Here is a 7623-nt window from a genome sequence, read left to right as displayed (position 1 = left end):
TGGTGCTATGCTGGGCTGCATCTGAGTCTTATAGGCACAGGAACTTGCATAGTCTCATGGAGGTGTGTGTGCCCCAGGGCCACACCAGGGCTGGCAGTGACACAGGCAGGAGCTTGAGTCTGTCTTAGTGGGTTCCAGTCATTCCCTAGAGTCAAAGCACATTTAGAGGCTCCATCTGCAAGCATTGGCCTTAGTATGGGCACTTTCATTTCTGCCTGGTGCTGGGTCTCACCGAGGTGCCTCAATACTGAGGCAAAGTCCTATGCTAACTTTTGTGCCCTGTGAGATCTTGCTGCCCCCATGATGCCTGGCTTTGGTGGAGGAGTAGTGCAGGCAGACAGCTACGTGGCCAATGCAGTTCCAACAGTCTAGTGCACAGCCCTGAGGGAGAGGCTGTGGGACTCTTCCTGCCTTTGGGTTTCATGGTGGTGGACTTGGTAGTGAGTTTCAAATCTAAGGATTGGACTTAACTCTCTCTCCCTACCCCAAGAAGGGGGTATCTCTGTTCATGCTGCTTGGAGTTAGAAGAGGGGTCACACACTCAACTCTTTTCCTTCCTCCCTTCTGCAATGCATCTTTTCTTATTTCTTATGATTATACCAAAACCAGACATATGGTCTCTTACTTGTCTTCCATATGTCTGGTTTTGGTGTAGTCATAAGAAAAGATTAAGGTTAAATGAAAGGATCGGACTGTGGCTTTATAAGAAGATGATTTGAGATCTGAGCCGGGCCATTCTGTTTCACCATGTGATGCCCACCCCCACCCTGGGACTCTGCAGAATCTGCAAAAGCAAGAAAGAAGCAGCCGTCCAATCTTGTACTTCCTGACCTTCAAAACTGTGAGCTAAATAGACCATTATAGTTATAAATTGCTCCTTCTGTGGTATTCAATTATAGCAACAGAAAATGGACTGAGACACTTACTTATTTGTAAGGTCTCCTTTAGGGTATTATATTTCTCTCATGATCTTGATGATATAAAACATTAAACAGTAAACTTAAAAATGTACATAATTTAGACCATTCACATCTAAAATACAAATGAAAATAAATTTAAAGTTAAAAAAAGGAAATTGTAATACATGTTTTCAAAAAATATTATTAATACTTTAATGATTTTTATAGCTCAGAGTGTAGCCTAAGCATGTTCATCCAACGATTTAAAAAAGCATGCTGGGTGTTACGGTTTGGATGTGAGGTGTCCCCCAAAAGCTCATATGTGAGACAATACAAGAATGGTCAGAGGTGAAATGATTGGGTTATGAGAGCCTTAACCCAATCAGTGAATTAATCCCCTGAAAGGGATTAAATAGAGTGATAACTGAAGGTGGGTAGGGTGAGGCTGGAGAAGGTGGACATTGTGAGCATGCCTTTGGGGTATATATTTTGTACATGGTGAGTGAAGTCTCTTTCTCTACTTCCTGATCATTATGTGAGCTGCTTCTCTACACCACACTCTTCCACCGTGATGTTCTGTCTCACTTTGAGCCCCAAGGAATGGAGCTGGCCATCTATAGATGGAGACCTCTGAACCTGTGAGCCCCCAAATAATTTTTTTTTCAAAATAAAAAAGATTGTAGATCAACGTTTATAGCAGCTCAATTCACAATAGCCAAGCTTTGGAACCAAACTAGGTGCCTTTCAACAGATGAAGGATAAAGAAAATGTAATATATATACACAATGGAATATTACTCAGCTATAAACAAGAATGAAATTGTGGCATTTGCTGGTAAATGGATGGAGCTGGAGAATATCATGCTAAGTGAAATAAGCCAGTCCCTCAAAACCAAAGGTTGAATGTTCTCTCTGATATGTGGATGCTAACCCATAACAAAGGAGGGTAGAGAGGGGAAGTATAGAAGTTCATTGGATTAGACAAAGGGGAATGAGGGAAGGGAGGGGGGATGGGAATAGGAAAGACAGTAGAATGAATTGGACATAACTTTCCTGTGCTCATATATGAATACACAACAAGTATAACTCCACATCATGTTCAACCACAAGAATGGGATCAAAATTGTAATGGGTTGCACTCCATGTATATATAATATGTCAAAATATACCCTATTGTCATGAATATCTAAAAACAAATTTTTCAAAAGGGGGCTGCAGATGTAGTTCAGTGGTAAAGTACCTGGTAAGTATGTATGAAGCTCCCTCCTTTTTTTTTTTTTTTCAATCCACAGGTGTATTTTTTTCATTGGTGTATTGTAGTTGTACCTAATGATGGGATTTGTTGTTACATATTCGTACATACACACAATTTAATAATATAATTCGGCTAATATCACTCCCAGCACCTCCCCATTTCTCCCCTCTGCCTACACCCTGGTTCTTTTTTCCTTTGATTTTCACAAGATCCCTGCCCACCCCCACCTTTCTTTCTAGGTTCCACATCTGAGAGAAAACATATGACTGACCTTGACCTTCTCAGTTTGACTTATTTCACTTAACACAATGGTCTCTAGTTCCATCCTTTTTCTTGCAAATAACATAATTTCATTTTTCTTTATGGTTGAATAAGACTTCCTTGTGTGTATATACCACATTTTCTTTATCCGTTCATGTGTTGACAGATACCTACACTGGTTCCATTGTTTAAGCTCTGGGTTTTTGATCCATGGAAACACCCCAAAACAAAAACAAAAACAAAATCCCAAACAAACAAACCAAACTAAAAGTGAGGTGTACATTGTAATTAATGAGTATGCATCTTCAATCAAAGTGACAAATGACGTTGAAATATTTTGATCTATAATTTTGAAAATTTAGTTAAATCACATTAAATATTTTGTGAAAATGATTTTCAGTTCCAACATTCAATGTCTGTCTGGTTGCCAACATAAAGAATCAGTATCAAGCTTTATGTTTGTTCTGTTGAGAACGATTTTTATAAATTTAAGGGTAACACAGAAGGAGGGAATCCCTCAGAGGCAGAGCACATGCTTAGCATGCACAAGGCCCTGAGTCCAATCCTTAGCATACACAGACACACACAGAGTAACAAGAGTTGTTTAGTATTGCACAATGTCCATCGGCTACTATGCGACTGTTATGGTCACCATGAAATCTGTATCTTCAGAACTGTAAACTGGAGTATGAAATGAATCAAAAAATGGATGCTTGGTCCTACTGGGAAATGATAGCTTATTTTGAGAGAATCTATTACATTTATGCTCTCTGAGAGACATTAATTTGTGTTGTGTCCCTGAAGCAGTGTCTAGTTCTGATATTGGCATCAGAGCAACATGGAGCATTCAGGACTCCTGGGTACAACTGAGTTCCATGTCAAGGTCTTCAGGAAGAGATCAACAGAATCATTTCCTGTGCCTAGCTGGTGTTAGTTGTGAGCCAAGGATGTTTAGGTTGAGGTCATTCTGAGCCACGGTGTACTTGTAGTGTTTGCAGACCCCTAGGGGGCCCAGGATGGCTCTCCTCTTGCTTGGTCAGGACAGTACTGACATATAGTATCAGAGCCATGTGGGTGGAAGAATAGACTCAGAGTTTAAGAATTTGACCTTTTATTATTATTATTAATGAAGAATTGTAAACTAAATAAAAACATGGACTTACAGTCTTATAAGGTAATACCCCATAACATACAAACAGCACGTGTACACACACACACACACACACACAAACACACACATGTACACACAGAGAGCTATCAGAAAATCCTAATTCCTTGAATTTTATATGGATTTTTGTCACATGAGGAGGGCCATATTACTTTGCCAGAACACTCCATACTTTTTACAGCTCAAAGTTTCTATGTAACCCAAAAGTGTTCATCCAAAAATGAAAAAAAAACTTGTGCCTATATCAACAGGTGTAATTTCCCTGTTATGCTCCGTGTAATGTAATCCCAATTTGTACTTAAGCAAACCAAAAAGCCACTTCAAGGAGGAATGTAAATGAAAGCTTGCCAGGTGGGTCTGAAGGCTAGGCAGCCTTGCAGAAGAGTATTTTATGTGTTTGAAACTTAAGGAACTGGTTCAAATTCCAGGTTATGTGGAATTTGGAATGAATGTTCCGAAGGGTTAACTTTAAAAGAAGACATTTTTATGCTCAAGTGGAAATGAGGCACTAGGAGGCTTAGGCAGTACTAAGTAAATCAGTCAGTCCCCACTGGGAATGGAGGCATTCTTTATTTATTTATCTAGTTTAAATTTAGATTCAATTTTACTAAGATTGGGAGATCTAATAAATCCAATCCTAGGCAAAAGTGACCTTTAAACATGGAGGTAACTGCCAAGCAAATTTCACATGTCCTGTGCAATTCTACAGGTAAGTCAGCTGGAAGGTGGAAATGTATTTGGAGAGGTGCAGCTTTTGTTGATTTGATTTGGAAGATTAAGGGCGTCACAGGGTTGGCAGTCTACTTCCACTATTGGTAAAGGGGAAATTTAGGGTTGGATTGGCCTTTGGAGACTGTTTAATCCTACCTTCTCCTTTATAGAAAGGGCAGCAGACCCACAGAGGACTAGCGTTTGTTAAAGGTTACAACGCCCAGCTAGCAGTCAACCAGGATCCCCTTAACTGTAATCCAAGGGCTGTGCTGATAAACCTGGAGTATGGGGAATCAACTTTGTGGGGTATGTGTGACATGCAGGCCAACAGGGCCTCTGGAGGGTGCCCTTGAATCTCTCAACCAGTATGTTCCATGCATAGATCTCGTGGGACTCTCCCACTCCACTGAGGTCCCACCGGATGACTTTGGAGAGCCCTTGGGAGGAGCCTGGGCCCTGCAGGAACATCTTGCCAAACCTGATTCCTGCCTCCCCCCCACATGCTGGCTGCTGGTGCTGTGGCTTCTGGCAGCAGCCACTGGAGAACACAGAGGCTTTGTGCTACTACTTTCCTTAGTGATCAGGAAAGACTTGGGCACCAGATTTGAAACTTCCTGCAGTGATTATCTGAGTCTGTGAGGCTGACCTTGCTGCCAGTCCCCTCTGCACCAATATTTTCAGTCAAGACCGTTTAGGGCGTACCTTGCCATCAAAGTCACTCCTTTGTTCCCTCTCCACTGTACTTGGCCTTTCAGCCTCAGGAAAATGATGAGTCTCTCTGCAACTCCCTCCGAAAAGAGAAAGAGGCATCCAGGAACTCACCCATATCAGAGAACCACCAGCAGATGCAGTCGTCTGAGGGAGAACGGGAAACAGTGACATCAACTTTCCTTTAAAATCCAACACCGAAGCTATCTTAAAAAAAGGGGGTGCGAGCATTGTTCAAAAGATCTCCGTTGATTGAATAAATTTGAGGTCACAAAAAGAAGATGGAAATTTCAGAGCCCTGTGGGGTCTGTTTCACATCGATTCTCTGATCTCTGAGAACAGGAGCAGAAAGGCAATTTCCCCCTCATTTCAATCAGAGTATTTTGGAGATGAAAGGGATCTCAGTGGTTATTCGGTTTCCTTGTTTTACAAATAGGAATTTAATGACATGCATTTCTTGCTGTCTGAATCTAGATTCAATAACATACACTCAAATGTTTTCATTTTTGAAATTGAATATAATATCCACTAGATAGATACCCAAACTGCTCTTCCCTCAAATTTCCCATTCCCCGCTCATGTTTCCTGAACATTTGGCTGTGAAGTGGCTCATTAAGCTGGAAAACAGGCGGTGGCTTTGGGGTTTTTATACTTTAATCCTGGATCTTACCACGAGCTCATGACTTCTGAAGCTGAGCCCCTTGACACTTACGAAAATTGCCTGCAGTTCAGATTTCCAAATGCTGACAGTTCTGCCAGGCCTGCCTGGATGGGTGCAAATTAAAAAACACAACACACAGAATTTGTTTTTAAAAAGCGATTGCATGCTAGTAACTATTAAGTAACATAGCTAATCGGGGATGTTAATAATGGAGGTCCATGATCCAAAATAGCACATGGCAAAGAGATGGCGGATTGTTGTCCAATTCCAGCTCTTAGAGAAGACAGACTGACTTTCGGGTTTTTGATACATCACTCCAACTGGTCAAGCCTCACCACACTTGGATGGTGTTTGGCACATAGTAGGTCCTCAAAAAATACTTGCTGAATGACATATGCGTAAATATAAAAAGGAAGTGTTTTAAATACCCTATAATAATAGGCAAAAATACAACACCATGGCAGGACCGTGTGGCAGGGGCGGACTATCTACCTCATGGTGCCTGGGAAGGAAAGGGAGAAACAGGAAGGGGTCAGGATCCCAATATCCCCTTTGAAGGCACAATATTTTCTTCAAGGGCATTCCCCCAATAACCTAACTTCATCCACCTAGGTTTTGACTCTTAAAGATTTTACCACCTTCCAATAGTCTCATGCCTTTAACACATGGGTGTTTGGGGACATTTCAGATATAAATTATAGCAGTAAGCACCTTCTATGTGTAAGGCATTAGAGATAGAGCTAAGAACAAACTATTGTATGATATTACAGAAGCCTGCGGGCTTTTGGAATCAGATCTACCTGGACTTGAATCCCAGTTCTTTTACTTACTAAAGTAAATTGGGCTAGGGCAACTTCTGTTGCCTCATGAGTTATATGGGGATGAGAGCTGTATCCTTGAATGCAGGATGGCTTATGAGGATGAAATGGAATAAATAACATTTTTGGATTTGACAAAGTCCTGGAGGGTGGTCTGCTTTGTCACCAGAGATAGTGAATACCATTTTAAGTAGGACTTGGAATTCCGCCCCCCCACCTTCCGCCGAGATGTTTCAGCTGGTATAGCATTTCACCACCAGAGGGCGGCATGTGCACACTGTTTGGAATCCACCTCTCCCTACACAGCTGTCTCGCAGCGTTAAACACAGCGTTGTTCATGTTATGTGAGTTTAACACCGCATTTAGAGGCCTGAACAGCTTAGGCTATCTTTTAAAAGTGTCAGGTTCTAACCTCCAGGCTTCTAGTCAACTGGGTATCAATAGGAACGATCAATTAAGTATTCTGCACTCCAGATGTTGAAAATATTTTTTTGAAATGAGGACTCAGCTTGATCTGAATTTTTGAGTCTTAAAAATTAGGCCAATTTATCTAAAAATCATTAGATGGTCTTTGGGCATATCCAGAATCTCCCTTCAGAGTTCGCCAAGCTGTTAAACTCAGCTTCCCAGCAGCAAGTCGAAGTCCGTCACAATTATATTTAACTCGGTATGAGTAACATTGTAGGAGAGCATACAAAGGTAGAATTGTTTTTGCTCAATAAATATTTATTGAGTATCTACTATGTGTCCCTGTTTTAGGTGCTCAGTATTCAGCATTGTGTTTAAAAAGACACAAAGACAAAGAAAAGTTATGACACATGGCTGTCATGAAGAAATATGTGAGATCTATGAAATTCCTAAATGATAAGTGGTAATTGAGAAAGGAGCAATACTGTGGGCTGAAACAAGAGAGCCAAACCTGCTGGTTCTTGCACCAGGGCTGGCTTGTGACCATTTGTAAACCCCTTTGTGGGAGAGGCCCAGCTCTTGGCTGTCACTCATGGCTGATGTGCTGGACTGTGCCAGTCTGATAGTCCAGTGGGGAAATTTGTCTCAGTGTGTCTAAACCTTTGTGCTATGACATGCAGGTGTTATCACTAAGGAGTGTAAGGAGTATGTCAAAGGTAGTTTTCTTTTACTCTG

Source organism: Marmota monax, unplaced genomic scaffold (genome assembly GCF_021218885.2).
Source record: "Marmota monax isolate L192 unplaced genomic scaffold, Marmota_monax_Labrador192_F-V1.1 WCK01_AAM20220418_F8-fsc00017, whole genome shotgun sequence".
In the NCBI taxonomy this organism is placed as follows: Eukaryota; Metazoa; Chordata; class Mammalia; order Rodentia; family Sciuridae; genus Marmota; species Marmota monax.
The sequence above is the reverse complement of the archived record's forward strand: the minus strand, read 5'-3'. Positions refer to the sequence as shown.